Source organism: Pelobates fuscus, chromosome 4 (assembly GCF_036172605.1).
Source record: "Pelobates fuscus isolate aPelFus1 chromosome 4, aPelFus1.pri, whole genome shotgun sequence".
NCBI classification, from domain to species: domain Eukaryota; kingdom Metazoa; phylum Chordata; class Amphibia; order Anura; family Pelobatidae; genus Pelobates; species Pelobates fuscus.
In genome coordinates this window covers 352,219,109-352,239,478 of record NC_086320.1, presented here as the reverse complement: position 1 = coordinate 352,239,478, position 20,370 = coordinate 352,219,109, and the positions used below count along the sequence as shown (strand labels likewise).

Here is a 20,370-nt window from a genome sequence, read left to right as displayed (position 1 = left end):
CGGATGCATGCCATTTAATTATTCTTGTCAAGTGAGCAGCTTGGTAGTAACTAAGTAGGCTAGGTAATCCTAGCTCCACACACTTTAGGAAAAAACAGCTAAGAAATTTTAACCCAAGGTTTCTAGGCTTTCCAGATAAATGCAATTATAGCAGGTGTCAGTGCAGCAAAGCAGGCCCTCAGAATCTTTATAGGTATTGTTTGAAACAAGTATAATGCACGTGGTAGAGTCATCTAAACTGCACTGCACCTCCCAAAGACAATATATGTAGTATAGACCGTGCATTAAGATCCACCTGCAGCCGATTCAATAAGGGGGCAAAGTTCAATTGGTACAACAAAGTAAGGTCAGCAGGTACCCGAATGCCTAAGTATTTAATCTGTTTAGAATACCAATGAAACAAATAATTCCCTCGCAACTGGGAAGCTATAGTTTCTTCCTCTAAGCTTTTGTCCATTCTCATAGTTCTCATATTCTTTGTTTTTGTTGCACGAACTTGGATCTCACATAGTTAAAAGGGTAATCCAGACATGGTTCCCGTGCTCACTTCCTACAGGCTATACATGGCTGACGAGGCCCAAAGAATGCAGAATCGATTGTCCAGGGTTTCTGTATCTCTCACGCAGAGAGATTTTGCTGGCATTTTCATTCTGGACTGCCCTATGGGTGGGTTCAGTCTAATATGCTGTGGAACTGGTTAATAACAATAATAACAATTGCCTTACAAAAATATCTAAATCTCAAGAATCTACTTGTATAACGAAGCTGGTAATGTGGAATGGAGAATGGCTCGCTGTCACACAGACTGTATTGAGAGACCACTCTCTCGTGGGTTCTACCAACTTGGGAAGCTCATTGCTAGATACCCCTGGTGGTTTCTGTTGATTCCTTTTGTTATGTCTGCTGGGCTAGGAGCTTTTTTTTTTTTTTATTCTTTATTTTGGTTGTGCACAGAATGAACAAAGCAGCCGGCGTGTGCCACAAAAGTGACGTCCGGTAGAATAGGTGACCATTGGTATAGCATGTTATGGCATTTGATATACAGGCACATTTTTATAATAGTTATATGATCTCTAGAACAGTAGTTTAGGTTCACGTTTGGGTTTGAGTACAGTAGCATTCGTGGTTGGTGTGGAATACATAGACATGAATGAGTATGTGAGTGCTTGACATAAAACATGCTGGTGTAACTTGTGCGTGTACATTTAACAATTAACAAACAAGTAGGTTGAGCGACTATTTAGTAGCAATCTAACTGAGTTGCTGCCTAGTGGGTGCTGTACATGCTAGTTACTAAGATACAAGAAGAAACTGTATAGACATGCTAGCACATTTTGCTTAGTAATAAAGAGTGAACTGGTACATCTAACAATAGGAAAAAACAATGCACATTTGTATGTTGTAACGTTATGTGTAAGCTTACACATGAGAGCAATGCAAAGGGGATACTTTTCTATGTTCCTCTCTTTAGTGCCAGGGGAATCAGCAGTAGCCGGTGTAATCTGCAAAGAAAATGACTAGGAGAAGCACAGAGTCCTTTTAGTGAGAGTCTGCGTGAGGTAATGATCCCTGCGTCTCGAACAGGGTCGTAGGCCGTGGGCCTCTGTGTGGATCAGTCCGTTGATTTTCACCCGATGCCTTGTCTAGTGGCTTTGCTCGCGTAGTGGGGTATGTGCCCCATCGAGGTTCTCTTACCTGTAGGGCTGTAGCGGGTTCTCTTTTGCGAGCTTGTCCCGTGCCGGGGGGTTGGCCGCCTTTCTCTGGGCCTCAGGCTTCGCTCTGATTTAGGCCGCATGACCGGTAGAGGTTTCTCAGCGTCGCACTGGTGCCGGACAGGTACCGGTTTGTTTAGCTTGGTGCTCCTTGTTTGTTCCCGGTCACCCTGTGCTGCTAACATGTTCCTGTCTCTCGGTTTCGATTCACTTATGCTAGTTATAGCAGGAGCTCTTAGGATGTGCGACTGGCCATATTGGCTGTCAGGCCCCGCCCACGTTTTTTTATTTTTTACCACAAAGAGAAACTAGCAATATAGAAGATCAGTTTACACCCATCAGGGGTCCTGCTAAATCAGAGCAAGATTTTATAAAAAGGCATTTTCCAGTCAATGACACTGGGCAATTTTCAGCTCAGCGGCTTTATACAGAGGGATCTTTTGTCTCCTTGATTGCAGTCACCTTATCTAATAATATCATGAATGCAAACACATTTGTGGAGCTCCTGATGTTGGATGAGAAGGTGAGAACTTTGGCTATTACAATGCCAGAGGCAGGACATGATATTAACTTCAAATTTCACCAGCTGTGTGCAGAGGTCTGGCGATCAATGTCTCCCATCTAACCCGCTGTTAGCTGCAGTACAAGGTAACCCCAACAAGATAGAGACCATCAACGTGACCTATCCAATGTTCCAGAATACGACATTTCTGGGGACGTATCTTGGAGGAGTAACACTGAGCCCAGAACACATTGTACAGAGAGCCATTGCAATGAGATTAGTTTATTAGCTGAGAGAGGACAGTGATCAAGACAGAGATAACAGCTTGCTATGGATCGACCACTTCATCACATCCATTCCTAATGAACTAAAAGCATTAAATCTAAAAGATGTACAGGTAAGGTTATTTTTGGAAATAAGAATTTAGAAACACCATTATCTTAAGGAACAACTGTCACATAAATACTGTTTTTCATAAAATAATCCTTGAGGTTTTTAAAGGAAATAGATTTATTTTTTTCAATGAAGTATATGTAAAAAAAATTATAAAAAATGTATTCTTATCTTTGGTATATCACAGGATCATTTAGCCATATACATGAACCTTGGGTGAGACTGTATTTGAAAACCGACAGTCTCTATAGTCTTCCCTGCTTCACCTTCTGCACAGATATATGCTAGACAGAGGTAGGAATTAGGTTTTTTTTTTTGTTCTACATATACTTCTTTTAGAAAAAATCTATTTCTTTTCAGAAGTTGGTGGAATGATTTTTATATTAAAACATAGTTTTGAGGTAACAGTTGTCCTTAAAAAAAATAAATAAATATGGTACACACATGCACGGAATATTTTTTTTATTATCTGTATATTTGTGATGCATACAATTATATTATCTGAAATTTATATTACATATTTGCACAACTTTGCTAGAGTAAATATTTAAAATTTTACAATGATCATTGATGATGTACTTCTGTAATGTCAAATTAACAAATAGTAATGTCAAATTAATAGAGGCGCATAATGAATTGTAAATGTTTGTTGACAATTTTTTTTAAAATGACATTTAAGTAGAAGTAACCGACAAAAATCACCATCGCCGAAAAATATGCAACAAAAGTGATCAAATACAAACTGATTTAGTAAGCTGTCTTCTAGTGAGAAGATAGTTTGCTTACTATTAAATTAGTATGGATTTATAAAACTAAATTAATAGTGTTTTATGCTGTGTTCCTGGTTACCTCATTCTTTTAGTTTGCCTAAAAATGCATTTAGTTCCAAAAAAAGGATTAGATTTTTTTGAGGACTTCATACATTTTTGTATCACTTTAGAAACATTTGTTGCATTTTTTATTTTACATTTTATGTTCATATTTCCGGCTAATCCGTGGCAGCATAACATTAGGGTTAGCTCCCCCAACTTGGCTATTTAGGACAGGAAATAAATTATAAATAGGACATACCCTCTCTAAGTCTCTAGTCTTTTTTCCTGTCCTCTTGGTTGTGGAGAAGGCATCAGTTCAAAACATTACCTATATACATTTTTATTTTAGTTTAACTCGGCTAATTTTTATTTAGCAAAACCCAGGAGAGTTAAGCTTTTCTCTCTTGTAAGCCCCCAGTATGTAGCCCGTTTAAGAAACAGCTCCTGAGGGAAAGAATATCCTTAGTTACAGAAACCCCGTAAAATCCAGTGCATTAAGTAGTACACATTCAGCATTGGAAATTAAATATTTGCTGTGATCTTATGGGTAGCATTGTTTTAAGTGATACCTAAGCAATTTGGGAACATAATTCTGCTATGATCCTTTGGGTAGCGGTATAAAATGTGGAGCATTTTGGAGTGTATTTATAAGATATTTAGAAGAATATTTTTTTTTCTTAAATTTAGCTTGGTTCATGTTAAAAACGATGTAGAAATGTACTCTTTTTAATTCTAGATACATTCCAATATTTAATTTATATGGGGGACCTTATTTTATCATTATTACATTCTAGTTAATTACCTCTTTCCTGCTTCCAGCTTTATGTTCTGCCGCATTTCACACCAATTCGCCATCCTGTTTGGCGAACTTTTATGATTTCTACTTCCGTTTGGCAGAATTCACCTTGCTCCTTTGCGCATTCGGTTTCCAAAGGCAAATTCGATTCTCTGAATTCAAAGATGCAAATGTAATAGGCATGAATAATTCAAATACAGTGAATATTGGGGTCCGAATGAATGTGCATTCGATAGCTATTCGTGTTTCCTAAAGCTCAAATTTTAATGCAATTATTTAATTTAGATTCTGGTGTCCTTTATTCCCTCCTGAGCATGTGCATTAGCACAAATCTGTTGTGTAAGTTTCTAGAGGGCCTAAATTTGCAGATAAGCCTATTTATACAAAGTGGGCAGAGCCTACAGTGGAATACACTATGAAAATGGAAACAAAAAGCCTCCCACCTTCCGGACAACCTTTTGGAACTACGCGCAGTTACTTTTCAAAAAGTTCTGAGGGGGAAACGGGTGAAGATTAGAATAGACAAACGGACTGCCTGTAACATATTCTTCCTCACCTTGCGATCAGCGGCCGTGCGTCTGCATGACTAACACTTGCGACATGTTAATGGACGTCGGCCGTTGCGGATCCACGGCCAATTATACCCCCACGTCCGCTCACGTGAATGACAACGTTGGCGGGCACATGACGTCACACACGCACCGCGCGCGCACGTTTTGGGGTCAAAGAGCGATCCCGGCCAATCGGAAAGATAAAGCAGGTATAAAAACCTAGAATTACCTTTCCTCATTGCCCTGTCGTGGTTTCCCTAGTGGTTATCCGAGAGCGCATTCCTGATTCAAGTTTCTTCTGTTTTTTTTTACTTTGATTTTGACTTCCCTGTATTTCTGGTATCCCTGACCTCTGGCTTTCCTTTATTGATGTGTCCCTATCTGTGTCCCCTAACCTCAGCTAGCACCCTGACTATTCTTTGGTACATTAGTCCGGCCATTCTAAGGCCCGGTAATATGTTACCTATTAGTCATCTGTGTAACACAATTCTACGTGCTGGGTCATATAGTAATCATGACTGCCCTATATAAACAAACAAAGAGGTATCTGAAGCAAAGCCATCCTTCTGGAGCTAGAACCCATTATGTTATGGGCCCAGAAGATGATATTGGGGCTGGTAGCTGTGTATGTTCCAACCGAAGAAAATTTGAGGGCAGTTTCCTCAGTCGTCATTATGTAGATCCCAACGAAATGGCAATTGAATCCTCAGATCTTCCTCCAAACGATATATAATGTTAGAGCACTCCAGAGGTGGATCCAATGATAACTACATCAAATTCTCAACTTCCAACTTTCTTCTCCTGAACCTTCCATTCCAAGTCTTTGGTCACAGATGCCCTGTCCAACAGGTGGTCTTTCAGTCTAGCTTATGTCTTTCCTCCATTTCCTCTCATCTGGAAAACCTCAAAGAAAATCAAGCTGAAACGTCTTCAGGTTATAGCGATAATCCCATTCTGGCCTCACAGACCTTGGTTTCCACTACTCAAGTCCCTGGCAATCGCTCCACCCATAGAAACTTCCAAAGATCCAGAACCTTCTAATTCAATGGCCAACAGTACGCATATCTCCAAACAACCTTCATTTGACGGAGTGGAAACTAAATGGAGGAGCCTGGCTATTAAGGATTTCTTCCTGTCAGTAATTAACACCTTGTTGAAAATCTACCTCTTCTACATATTTTCACATCTGGACTGTATTTTTGGAATGGCTAAATAGTACAAGATTCTTGTTTTTCTCCTATAGTCTCCAATATTCTGAACTTCTTTAAAACAGATTTGGATAAATGTCTCATCTAAGTTCCTTACATTTACAGATTTCAGCCTTATCTGCCCTTACTGGAACTAGGTGGGCATTGCATAGCATGGTAACCCGTTTTCTTACAGCCATCAAGAAAGTGAAGCCTCCTATTAGATTCATTTCTCCACCTTGGGATCTACCTTTGGTTTTAAAGACTTTGACTCTTCCACCATTTGAAATTTTACAAGAAACTACGAATCAACTGCTTACCCTTAAATGCCTCATTATTTTTGCAGTCCCTTTAGGCAGAAGGGTTTCTGAAATTCAAGCCTTTTCTCCGGAAGAGCACTATACTGTGTCTTATCTGGATAGAGTGGTCCTGCATACAGTCCCAGATTTTCTGCTACAGGCGATGTCAAACTTCCAAAGTGATAGAACAATAGTATACACACTAAGAACAAAATAATTAATCTGCTAAATTGAAGGGGTCCCAGGTGTACCTCACTAACACCCAAAATAGTAAACAGTGAAACAGAAAAGTGGGAACCACATCCAATAAGCATACAAAATTGAGCTACAACCTGGAGAATAAAAAACAGAGCTGAAGTATTCTATATAAGAATAATAGTGAATCTAGAATAATAAAAATACAAATCATAGCGTAACACAGTATAATAATAGTGAGAAATGTGGTGCTAGTTGCAAACTCACAAACAAAAACAGAAATCAGGCCTCTCACCCCCCTGGGGTATATGTGATAATGTAAACTTGATAGTAGATTCAAGTAATATGGATGTCTTCAAAGGAATGGATAAAAAGAACCATACATGGTGAAGTATGTAAGAAAAATACAAAATATATTTGTTTGATTGCACTTACAAACAGAAAGATGTAAACAGGCATATCTCCACTCCAAGTTGAACTAAACCGCAGCGTGGTGGAAACTGGCACCTGGGAAAAATTCCAACTTTGGCCGCAGGAAAAAAGAAGTACATAAAAAATAAATATAACAAAGAGGCCAATATCCAATGCGTTTCGTCCAAATAATATCAGGGATATATGTTGTATCTTTTGATAGAAGAGCTTCTTATACCCGTAATAATTCCTCTTAAAGTCGTTCACCGGCGGCGTGCGTTCCAGGCTGGTGTGCGGCCCCCAAAAGAAATGCCACCATTACTGACGCACTGCCAAAGCGGTCATGCTGGAGAATGTTGCAGGCAGCAGAACGTTCTCAACGGTGTCTCCATACTCTGTCACATGTGCTCAGTGTGAACCTGCTTTCATCTGTGAAGAGCACAGGGCGCCAGTGGCGAATTTGCCAATCTTGGTGTTCTCTGGCAAATGCCAAACGTCCTGCACCGTGTTGGGCTGTAAGCACAAGCCCCACCTGTGGACATCAGGCCCTCATACCACCCTCATGGAGTCTGTTTCTGACCGTTTGAGCAGACACATGCACATTTGTGGCCTGCTGGAGGTCATTTTGCATGGCTCTGGCAGTGCTACTCCTATTCCTCCTTGCACAAAGGCGGAGGTAGCGGTCCTGCTGCTGGGTTATTGCCCTCCTATGGCCTCCTCCACATCTCCTGATCTACTGGCCGGTCTCCTGGTAGCGCCTCCATGCTCTGGACACTACGCTGACAGACACAGCAAACCTTCTTGCCACAGCTCGCATTGATGTGCCATCCTGGATGAGCTGCACTACCTGAGCCACTTGTGTGGGTTGTAGACTCCGTCTCATGCTACCACTGGAATGAAAGCACCGCCAGCATTCAAAAGTGACCAAAACATCGGCCAGGAAGCTAGGAACTGAGAAGTGGTCTGTGGTCACCACCTGCAGAATCACTCCTCTATTGGGGGTGTCTTGCTAATTGCCTATAATTTCCACCTGTTGTCTATCCCATTTGCACAACAGCATGTGAAATTGAGTGTCACTTAGTGTTGCTTCCTAAGTGGACAGTTTGATTTCACAGAAGTGTGATTGACTTGGAGTTACATTGTGTTGTTTAAGTGAGCAGTGTATATAAGTGAGCAGTGTATATACATATAATTTACTTGTATGATTATTGTTGATACTATGTAAATGAATGCATTACATCTATATTGATTTTTTTTTCATTTATGGATTATACTATTACTGGTGTATATAGATTGACATAATTTTTTAGATACATTGATCATGTAAAGATAATTTTTTATATATATTGATAACAGGAGTGCGGGTATTCAGCATATAACTGTGACGAATACCACTTATAGTGGGTTAGATACCTTTAGCACCCTTTCTTTATATACATGCTGTACAAAAATTCGTTACCCCTACATGCATGGACTGTAAAATAAAGACTCGTCAGAGCCGATCCTGGGTGGATGCGGACTGTCCAGGTGCCCTATAGATAGGCTCCACCCACTCAGGTATAGCCAACTGATCTCATTTGGCCATGCCCCCAACCCCACTGGGGGGTGGGGTCTAACAAGAGAGGTGGGATCTACCTGAGGGGTTGGAGCTGAGCCCTGCACGCCCTGCCTATCTGCAGAGCACCTGTTCCACAACCTCCCCAGGAACAGCTCTTGGACAAGTAAAATTTCTGTATAATCTATGCCTTTGCTATCAATTTCATATTTTGGATAAGATTTTCAAATCATTTAATATTCTTTGGATAAACTATCAAAATTATTTTTTCAAAATATTAAAATATAAAAAAATATATATAAATAAAATGTCAAAATATTATAAAAATAATTTTTCAAAATATAAAATCATTTTTAAAAGTGAAATTGTGAGCTGAAAAATTAAATCAAAGGCTATATAAATATTTGAACGTATATGCTGCAGTGTATAATGGAAAAATAGGCAAATAACCCTTTATATATATTTGTTTATTTTTTTTAAACCAGGTTTCCTATTTCACCTTAGTGTCCAGGCAGCAAGAATTTGAAGGCTCCACAACATCCGTGATCTCTTTATATTCCATCACATATTTTGTCACTATAACGTTTTCGATTATATCATGCCTCAGGTAACTATAGTTTTCTGAAAGCATATTCCATTAATAAGCTTTAGAGAGTGCAAATTGTTGTCTTGTGAGACTGTGTTTTTTGTTATTTTTTATTTCACTGATTATGTGTAACTACAGAAGAAACAAATGAGTTTAGTTATTTCTCCAGCTTGCAGTTTCTTGGGTTTTAAAAATGACTATATGGCCAAAATAGGAACATGCAAAATTCAATGTATCAAACTGAAATTTTAACAGATTTTTTTTTTTTATTGGGTCTCTGGGGCCTTGCTCCCTTTTGCAGATCACTAGTCACATGAGACAAGTATTTTGTGACTTTTAACTTTTTGTTTTATATGTAGGGGGCACAGCAAAAAAGTTAAAACAAAAAGGGATAAATATAACCTTAACGGAAAACTAAAGAGTATTCAGGTCTCCCCCTACTCCTCCCCCCGATAGACAGTAAAAGTGTTTTTTTTTGTTTGTTTTTTTAAAGAAAGCTTTACTTACTTTTCTCTAGTTCTAGGGCTCTCTCTTTGCTGCTTACCTCTCCTCCTCCCATGGTGTGGTCCAATACAATGCTCTTTATAGAAGAGCACTGGGTACCTCATATACATCCTAACATCTGTGCACCATACCAAAAAATAAAAAATTTTTTACTTGTCCTCCAGCCCAAATTTACTAGCCCTCTCATGCTGAATGACCCCCCATACCCGTACTTACTATTTTATATTGAGACTTACCTACAATGTCAATTAAGAAATGGGTAAATCCTCTTGCCAGCCTTGGGAGCAACAAAGACCAGAGTCGTACCAAGGTTATTTGACACCCGAGAAGGGATTTTTGTGTGTATCAGTCTACTCCTGTTGTGTTTCTCTGCACCATCCATATCATCTTGTGTGTATCTCCTGACTCCTCTTGTGTGTGTCTTCTATCCCCCTCTTAACACTTTGTACATCTCTTAACCCACTCTTATACATAGTGTGTCTTAACTCCCCCATATCCTTTGTTACTCCTAATTCCCTTCTTACCCCCTGCATGTTTTTAACCCTCTTTTCCCTTGATTGTCTCTCAACCACCTCCTTAATTATTTTATGTGTCACTGACATGGAAAGCAGTTTAGGAGCTAGAACCCAAAAGCAGCAAACAATACACCCTTACAAGCACTACTTTAGGGAAAGCTGGAAGTAAGGGTAGGATCCTAGGAGATCTGTGGTGGCATTGCGGCTTTATCAAGTAAACAAAATCTAAGAGAGGTGTTCAAGAGGAGCAGAAAAAAATTGTGATATGGTCCAATGTCAGGGTAGGCAGAAAAAAAGTAAATAATGGGTAAACCAAGCCAAGTTCAAGTAGCCAGAAGATCCATTAATGCTGGGAGCAGGGTAGGACCAGGTATGCATTGCAGGAACAAGTGCACGATCTGGTTCTGGGTCAGGAACAGGAGCTGTGGACCAGTTAACCTTAGTCAAAGGCTCAGAAAAACCAGACAGTGGACTGAGCCTGCTCAGAGGGTCTTCCTGTTCATGAGGACAGCATATTCCTGGAGGTGGAGTTCCTGATCGGACAGGGAGTTCTGAGTAGCACACAGAAAGTGGCCAGAGTGGCTGTATATAAGGCTCAGTTCCCACCTCCTCCACTCCAGTTCCCTGTCTGATCAAACAGAGGAATATAAAGATCTTCAAGCAGTGAACTTCAGGGCATTGAGAAAATTAGATTTCATTAATAGCCTGCCTTAAGTGAGTTCATCTAAGAGACTGTCTGTCAGCCTTGCATGCATGCTCACCAGGCCGGCATAACTCCCCTATCCTTATAGGCCTGTCCCATTTCAGGGCAGCTGAGCGCTTCATCAACATCCCTCTTGTGGCACCGCCACCACCAGTTCTGCATCCACACTTACCAATGTTGGGATGTATGAAGAAGGTAAACAGACTCCTTGCCCTCCGTTTGTATTTTCTTGTAAGAAATGTATGCCTTTTGTCCTCAACTGAATGGTTTAAAAACACCTTTAACACACTGTATATTGTTTGATGTCTCCTTTTTATAGACTTGACTGTGTAAGAAGCAAAGTATGTGTTGCTGCATTTGGAGTAATTTCATCAGGGTTAGCCGTTCTGAGCAGTTTTGGCTTGCTCTTACTGTGTGGTGTCCCCAATGCCCCATTTCTTATTCTAGGTAAGTGCATGACATCATGATTAAGAAATGTATAGAGAGCACCATTAAGGAGATGCTGCCCCTTTAAATCTGTTTATTCTTAATATTTGTGACTGTGAAAGCCAAAATGCATCTCAGATTGCATGTGCCATTATACAAAAGAAACATGTTTATACAATTATAATTATTCCTAATCACAATAATACCATATTGCTTTAGGTATGGGAGATGGAAGTTGAGTCAGCTCATATTACCAGCCAATAAGAAAAATTCACAGGCACTCTAAATGTGAAAGCCGCAGGCAGATTTATTGCAACAAAATGCACAGCAACGTGTCGACCTAACAAGAGGTCTTTGTCAAGCTTGTTAGGTCGAAACGTTGCTGTGCATTTTGTTGCAAAAAATCTGCCTACGGCTTTCACATTTGGAGTGCCTGTGAATTTTTCTTATTGCCTTATCGTGTTGGGATTGCTGGTCCTGTTCCAGAGCACCCGTGGCCGTTGGGAGTGAGTGCGGTTCCTGCAACCAACCTTTGCCATATTACCAGCCAGGCATAAGTTCTTCGTCTTCTTGGGGGTTCATTTGCCCTAATATGCCTCATGAATCTGCAACTGAAGTGTAAAGTTATACCTTTACCATATGTATCATATTTTTAAAAATGTATTTTTTTTTGTCTAGGGGTTGGAGTGGATGATATGTTCATAATGATTTCCAGTTGGATTCAAACAAACGTTAAGAGTACACTTGAAGAAAGAATGGGTAACACATATGCAGAAGCAGCAGTCTCCATAACTATAACTACTTTAACTGATGTTCTTGCTTTCTACATAGGAATTATGACAACCTTTGGATCGGTCCAGTCTTTTTGTATTTATACTGGAACTGCCATATTATTTTGCTTCATCTATAATATCACATGTTTTGGGGCATTTTTGGCTCTCAATGGCAGGCGAGAAGAGAGCAATAGACATTGGTTAGCTTGCACAAAGGTAGAAAAAAGTGTGAACAATGAAAGTTCTGTTCTATACAGAGCATGCTGTGTTGGGGGAGCATATGACCAAACCACGGGTAAAGAGAGAGAACACCCTGCTACCAGCTTCTTTTATAGATATTATGGACCATTCCTTACAAACATTTGGACCAAAGGTATTGTGGTGATACTCTATGGTGGATATCTAGCCATTAGCAATTATAGATGTTTTCAAGTAAAGGAAGGAATTAACCTGAGTAATTTAGCCCCTGACAATTCTTATGTAGCTCCATTTTATGAAAAAGAGAGAATACTTTTCAGAATATGGTCCGAGAGTTATGGTTGCGGTCACTGAAGACAAACAATTCCTATGTTAGCAAAACATTTTCTGAGTCATGGCTTAATGTATACGTTACTATTGCAGATCAATTAAGATTTAACATTGATCATCGTGTTTCTTTTATGAGTAATCTGCACATATTATTTCGATCTTCCCCAGATTTTTAACAAGATATTCAGATTCAGTCAGATGTCGTTCAGGCATCACGTTTTTTCATCCAAACTGTTAATGTAACCACTGCAGTTGATGAAAAAAATATGTTAAACCAGCTCCGAGACATTGCGAAGGACTGCAATATTCCATTATTGGTATATCACTCAGCATTTATATACTTTGACCAGTACACGGTCATTATGCAAAACACTATTCAAAATATCCTTGTGGCTGCCGCCGTTATGTTTGTTATATTGTTACTTTTAATTCCAAATCCACTCTGTGCACTGTGGGTGACTTTTGCAATTGCTTCTATCATAGTTGGTGTCACTGGTTTTATGACTTTCTGGGGAATAAATTTAGATTGCATATCAATGATCAACCTTGTTATTTGTATCGGGTTCTCAGTTGACTTCTCAGCTCATATTTCATACGCTTATGTTTCCAACAAGAAACCAAATGCAAATGACCGAATTATCGATGCTTTGCAGTCCCTTGGTTATCCCATTTTGCAGGGAGGTCTATCTTGGGAGTGATTGTACTTTCAACATCTGAGAGTTACATCTTTAGAACAATTTTTTTTTTTTCATATAACTTTTTATTGTTTTGCAAGTTACGGGGTACAGAAAAGAGAGGGGGGGTACGAGGTTACATATCTCAGCAAGTTATACAATATGCGAACGTGTTATACAAAAATAAGATACAAATTATGCATTGCTATACAATTTGGGATGACACAGTGGGGTGGTAGTAGGGAAGCGAAGGCCTACAAGGCAAAGAGGGGTAGAGGGATAGGTAGGGTTAAACAGTGGTGGGTCGGTGTCTATACATCTCATGGTATGGCCATGTACATTGGTATTAACCTGATAAGTAATCTGTCGGATTTGTCACCCCCAACCACCTGGGTAGCCCTCGGTTCAAACGTGTGTTGGGGACATCCCAGACGACCGTTGGGGTCCGTCGGTATTGTTATCAATCGTACCTCTGAGCATTCGTTATGGGTTTGGTTTGTTCAATACTCTAGCATACATTGTCCGCCATGGTTGCCATGCGGTTTCGAACCGTTGTGTGTCTGCACTTTGGTGCGCTGTTATGCTCTCATAGATCTGATACTGTTGGATCTTGTCCCATAACTGAGACTTGGATGGGCAGGCTTGTGATTTCCAGTTAGTTGCTATAAGATTCCTAGCAGCCAATAGTATGAGAGCACTTATTTGCTTGTGTTCCCTAGGAATCCTGGTCGGGAATATAAGCAGGAGGTACATTTGGGGATTCGGAGTTAGGCTCCCTACGCCCAGCGACTCCAGCAAACTCCGGACTTCTGTCCAGAGGGGCTGAATCACTGGGCACGACCACCATATATGGAAAAATGTTCCAATCTCCTTGGAGCACCTCCAACACGTTGGCAGCACAGTAGGGTAAATTTTGTGTAGTCTCAGTGGCGTCATATACCATCTGTAGAGCAGTTTTCTATGTGCTTCAATGTGTGTGTAGCATTTAGTGAGTTTAGAGAGACCATTGAGGGCCTGAACCCAATCCTCAGTGGATAAATTGAGGGAGCAATCTTCCTCCCATTGCTTTTTACACTGGGGAGTTTGACGGGGGACCACTTCTTCCCACATTTTATAGCAGAGGGAGATAGACTTGGGTTTGCCTGGTACGGCCCAGCATCTTTCTATAATTCCCTCTGTTGAAGGGATTTTCTCACGGGTATCGTCGTGTTTTTGTACATGAGTCAGTATGGTACCTTTAAGTCTGAGGAATGTGAATAGTTCCTCCGGTGGTAGGTGCCATTTCGCTTGTATGTCAGCGAACTGTATAACCTCCCTGTCCTCCAGCAAGTGTTGTATGTTGGTGATACCAGCTTTAACCCACCTAGTTAGAGGTAGGTGCGGTGAAGTGGCTTTTAAAGCCGATAGTGGTGCCCTGACGTGATACAAGGTTTTACATCCTAGCGAGGACATGAACGTGTCCCAGATGCTGAGTGTGAGAGTGGTGGTTGGGTACAGGGCTAGTCCGGGGGTTCTCAGGTGTTTGGGTGTCCACAGGGTGTCAACCATGTTCCCTCCCTGAACCTGTTTGTTCTCCATATCTACCCAGCTCAACTCTCCTTTAGGGGAGTGTAGTAGGATCCCGGCTGTTAGCGCAGACGCTTTGTAGTATTGGGCTATATTCGGTAACCCCACACCCCCTTGTTTGACTTGTGTGTACAGGAGTTTGGCAGGGATCCTAGGTCTTTTATTGTCCCATATAAAGGCATTACATGTTTTTTGTAGGGTCTTGAGTATGGGTTGTGCTATCTTTAGGGGAAGCATGCGAAAGATGTATAGGACCTTGGGCAATATGGTCATTTTGAAGGCGTTAATCCTTCCCAACCAAGAGATATGTGTATGTTTCCATTTCAGTGTCTCCGTTTTGCACATGTTGGGGAGAGTTGAAAAATTTAAGCGGGCAGTTTTGTCAACCGAAGGCGCAATTTTAACCCCCAAATATGTAAGAGAGGATGACCTCCAATCAAATTGGTGCTTGTCTTTTAGAGCTGTTATGCGGCCTGAAGGCAGGTTAACTGGTAATGCCTGGGTCTTGTCCTGATTTAATTTATAGTGGGAAACCAGGCCAAAGTCTCTAAGGGTATGTACCAGGTGGGGCAGTGAATGTTCCGGGTCTGTTAACGTCACTAGGACATCATCGGCGAATAGAGCCAATTTGTGTTCCTGGCCTAGTACATGTATTCCTTTGATGTTTTGATGACTGCGGATCTTTTGGGCCAAAGGTTCTAGTGACAGGATATATAGGAGGGGGGATAGAGGGCAGCCCTGGCGTGTCCCATTGGTGATATGGAATTTGTCCGAGATGAAGCCTCCACTAGAAACCTTGGCAGCTGGCGTGCTATACAGTGCATTGATACTTGTGATCATTTCTGGTGGGAACCCATATTCTTCTAAGACTCTAGACATGTATGTCCAATTAAGGCGATCGAAGGCCTTCTCCGCGTCCAGCGCAAGGAGAAGGCCCTCTGTGTTGCTCCTATCCATACATGCCAACGTGTTTAGAATGCGTCGGGTGTTATCCGAGCCTTGCCGGCCGCGGACGAACCCTGATTGGTCGTTATGCACTAGTTGCGTGAGGAAGGGGGCTATTCTATTGCTAAGTATTTTGGCGTATATTTTGGCGTCTCCATTCAGCAATGATATGGGTCTGAAATTTTTGCACTGTGTAGGTGGCTTCCCGGGTTTAGGGAGTGTGGAGATGTGGGCCAGGAGAGTTTCTTCTGGTAAGGCACCTTTGTTGCTACTCTGCCTATATAATTTTAGCAGATGAGGTGAGAGGACAGCTGCAAACAGCTTATAGTACGTATTTGTGAGTCCGTCAGGTCCTGGTGACTTGCCTGTGGGCAACGCCTTGATCACTGCCGAGATTTCGTCCAGTGATATAGGCTTCTGCAAGGCCTCTATTGCGGTTGGGGTCAGTGAGGGTAGGTGTAGGTCCGATAGGAAGCTGTCTATGTCTGTTTTTGTCGGGACTATAGTTGTTCCTTCGTGTTGAAGGTTATATAGTTGACCATAGTACTTTGCAAAGGCATTTACTATCCCCTGTGGGTCAATGATTTTGTGGTTGTTGCTATCTTGTAGGTAGGCAATTCTGGAGGCGACAGTTTTTTGTTTTATTTGTGCTGCTAATTTGGCTCCCGCCCTGTTCCCTGCTGCGAAGAATTTGTGTTTTGATTTTTGTAAGAGGTAGGTAGTTTTAGCCAATTCAATATCCCTCAACTGGGATTGGAGTGCCAATAGTTTTCTCTGTAGTGTGTTATTGGGTGATTGTTTGTTCTCGTGTGTGAGAGTTTTAATCTCATTGACTATAGTCAAGTATTGCGCTTGGCGTACTTTTTTGGTGTGGCTAGCGTGCTTGATAAAGCTTCCTCTAATGACCGCTTTATGAGCTAGCCAGACGTAGTCTGAGTTAATGTCCTGTTGATCGTTGTCTGTAAAATAGTTCTTGAGGTCTGTTGTTATTTGTTTGACTATGTGTGGCTGTGTTAGCAATTTGTTGTCTAGCCTCCAAGATGTTTGGCCTGTATTAGGGAATCTCTCTTTGAGTGTTAATGTGATAGGAGCGTGGTCTGACCACGTGATGTCTCCAATTTCTGTGTCCAGTATTTTTGTGAGGGAGGTGGTCTTTATTAAGAACCTGTCTATCCTGGAGTAGCTGTTATGTACCGCAGTGTAGCAGGTGTAATCTGTTTCAGTGGGGTGTGTGATTCGCCAAGGGTCTACAAAGTCATGTGTTGCTAAGACTTCTTGAATGTTATGTGACTGTGTGAGCCGCCTCTTGGAGGTGGTCGTTGCCACTGTTTTCGAGGCTGATGAGTCTCTAAAGCTATCTAGAAGAAAATTGGTGTCGCCTCCAAGTATTACCTCCCCAAATTTATACAGATTCAATAATGCAAACATTCTTGACATAAACTCCTCTTGGTTATCGTTAGGCCCATATATGTTCATTAAGGTGAAGGGGTTGTTGTTGAGATGGCATTGTATTATCAGGTATCTACCTTTTTTATCAGTGATTTTTCGGATCAGTTCAAAAGTGGTTTGTTTGCTAATTAAAATGGACACTCCCCTCTTTTTTGTGGAATAGCAGGAGTGATGGTCTATAGGAAACCAGGGTGAATTGAATCTGGGGCGAGATCCCCATTTAAAGTGGGTTTCTTGAAAGAAAGCGACATGCGCCTTCTGATTTTTGGCCTCTAGCAGTGCCAATCTCCTCTTATTGGGTGTATTTAGCCCTTTTACATTAAGAGAAAGTACCTTGAGGGACATGTCACCAGTGGTAACTCTAGGCTCGTTGTCTACCTGAGCTTTTTGACAGCGTCGTCGGAGTGTGTGGGCGACACTGGTGGGGGGGGGGGGGGGGAGGGTTAGGTAGCACTATATGACAGAAAAACGTGAACTATATACAAGCCCGATAGCCAGGTGGCTAGTGCAGAAATCTGCTGACGGGTAATAAAGTGGCTTAGTACTTAAGCCTTGTGGGGTACCGTGGGCGCTGTCGTTGCGTTACTAATGGGGTGTGCACACGTGGGGAAAAGCTAAAATAAAGATAACTCAAATTAGTGGGTGTGCTCCACTGGTAACACTCTGTATCAGAAATCTCAATTCTTAAAGAAAGCGAAATATTCAATATTATAACAATATATAACTAATAGTTGTAACAATCATATATGATCAGCCGCCTCGTGTGGACTCTCGGCTGTACGACACCATGAAAGTGAAGACAGGTATGAGGGTGCACAGGGGGTATTTGCGTGTGTAGCCTCTGTTAACCTATACATATCTGTGGTTTATCAACGATGGGCAGGAACGGTGCGCCCCAAGTTGTCGTCTTGTCGCTGGTATATTTCTGGAATGTTCATGTTGTGCCAAGGGAGCGAGTTGTGGCCTTTTGTCTGCTTTCGGGGTGGCGATGTCGTCGGGGATCTGGAGATGCCCGGTGGTGGTGGTACAGGAATGTCCCATTCTTTGAGTAGTCTCGCGCCGTCACGTGGCGTGGAGATTATCTTGTCGGTTCCATTCCTTTTAAGTAGCAATTTCGTAGGGAATCCCCATTTGTAAGGGATGTTAGCCGATCGTAAAGCAAGGGTTATTGGTGCAAATGCTCTTCTCTTGAACATAGTCGCTGCTGATAGATCAATGAACAACTTGATGTCTGCAAACTGTTGAGGCAGCGGAGGGTGCTTCCTGGAGGCCTGCATGAGTTGGTCTTTCACTGTAAAGTAGTGGACTCTGGTGATTACGTCCCTTGGTGTGGAGGAAGGCAGGTGTTTAGGCTTAGGCAGTCTGTGCGTGCGGTCTAGCCGGAGGTCTGAGGCCTCTAACTCTGGGATGAGTGCCTTAAACATGTCCTGTACAAATTTAGGCAGGTCTTGTGGGCCTACTTCTTCAGGCACCCCCCTCAGTCTTATGTTGTTTCTTCTGTCTCTGTCCTCATTGTCTGCTATTTTCCCTTCTAAGTATTGTACCTTTTGCTGCAGTGCAGTGTGTGCTTCTGCTAAGTCGTTGTGGGCTTCCCTTAGCCCTTCTGTCGCCTCCTCTAAATGCGCCGTCCTGTCCCCTAGGGCCTGGATGTCTGCCCTGACGTCCGCCGCCATTTTAGAGAAATCGGAGCGGAGATTGGACTGCAGGGACTGCAGCATGTGGCTCACGGAGGCATCCGTGGCCGGTTGGGTACAGGGGGGGTCCGTTGGGTCTTGACTCTCACCCGGTTCGCAGTCTATAGCTGTGGGGCTGCGGTCGTCGGCGCCATCTTGGCTGTCACTGCGACCCGTTGTGAGGTGCGAGTGGAGGGTTCTCTGCTTCATTTTTTTCGTTGATTTAGTCGACATGACTTCCCCTGAGCTCTCCTCGGCTTTTCAGTCGTGTTGTTGGTGGTGTAATGCTGTGTTACACGCTGTGTTAGTCCACGGAATGGCGGAGCACTCAGATTATGCGACTGCTTCCATGCGGAGTCAGGCCACGCCCCCCTTTAGAACATTTTTTAAGATCATATTTCTTGTTATTGGGTTTGGAATGCTCCACGGCTTGATTTTTCTGCCAGTTTTTTTTAACTTTCTTTGGGAATGTTGACGATAAATGCTGTGACAGAAAAATGGCAAAGAAATCTAGTCATCAAACAAGTCCTGGCACCATAAAGAATGCAAACTGTATACATTTTTCTGAGAACTATCAGAGGAAAATGTACAATAATATGAATAGTGACTTACAAAATCGGTTCTATTCAGATCCTGATTGCCCATAGTTTCATACCTTTTTGTGTAATACCTTTAACTATAACATAGCATAGTATTGAATAAGAAGGTCACTTTTTTGCATATTTACGCAATTGCCTTGTTACCTAAAATGTAAAGTTAGCAATATTAAATGATCTTGTATATATTTGAGGAAATATTTTGATAGCTAGGCCCTGGGAATCAACATGTTTTAAGGAGCATCTGAGATTTGACTCACTTTTAAAATGTTGACTTTTTAATAATGTCCTATCAAAATAGGGTAAAAGTAAACATTTTAATCGTATCATGTGATTGCGCAAAATCATTAATGATCATTTTAAGTAAAGTTTAGGCCAGTAAAGGGCTTGTTTTACAGGGATTTACTCGGACTATGTTCTTTATTCAGTTCTTTTAGTCTGTTATCTGTATGGTAAATGGAAATGGTTTAAAAAAAAAAAATGTTAAGATTCACAATGTAAAGGAGAATTAACTCTGCATAAGATGTAAACTACTTAATAAAACAAACAAACAAAAAACAGACAGCTGTGTTATTATGTATATCCCAGGAGCTGTGATGGATGGTGTTCAACTTATTCACAATTTCCATATTCCATACGCTTTGTAATTTTTAACAAGAAACTAAACCAGAACTTACAATAAAAGGACAGTAAATACTGTTATATAAATTGTTAATGTTTTTTTTTTAATTAACCTTTTATGATTTTTTTTTGGTTTACTATATTTTATTATCCTTCCTCTCACTAGGTCATAAGAATGTAACATTTCCCAACGTATATCTAACTCCCAGTTACTAATAACGTAATTATTTCTTTTTTATACTGGTTTTGTGATTGGTGCAGAGAAAATTAGCGATGGTAAGAGAACGATTCAACATAATTAAAAGCTCATTGGCAGCCATTAACATGTTGATAAATATCACCTGACATATTGCAATTTGTCATTTATTTTACAACAAATTGTTTATTTTATAAATGTA

At 41.2% G+C, this 20,370-nt stretch overlaps 1 pseudogene; it reads left to right on the top strand.

Annotated features, from left to right (window-relative positions):
• The first annotated feature begins 785 nt into the window (after positions 1-785).
• On the top strand, positions 786-19,402 carry LOC134609484 (patched domain-containing protein 3-like; annotated as a pseudogene).
• Positions 19,403-20,370: the final 968 nt, after the last annotated feature.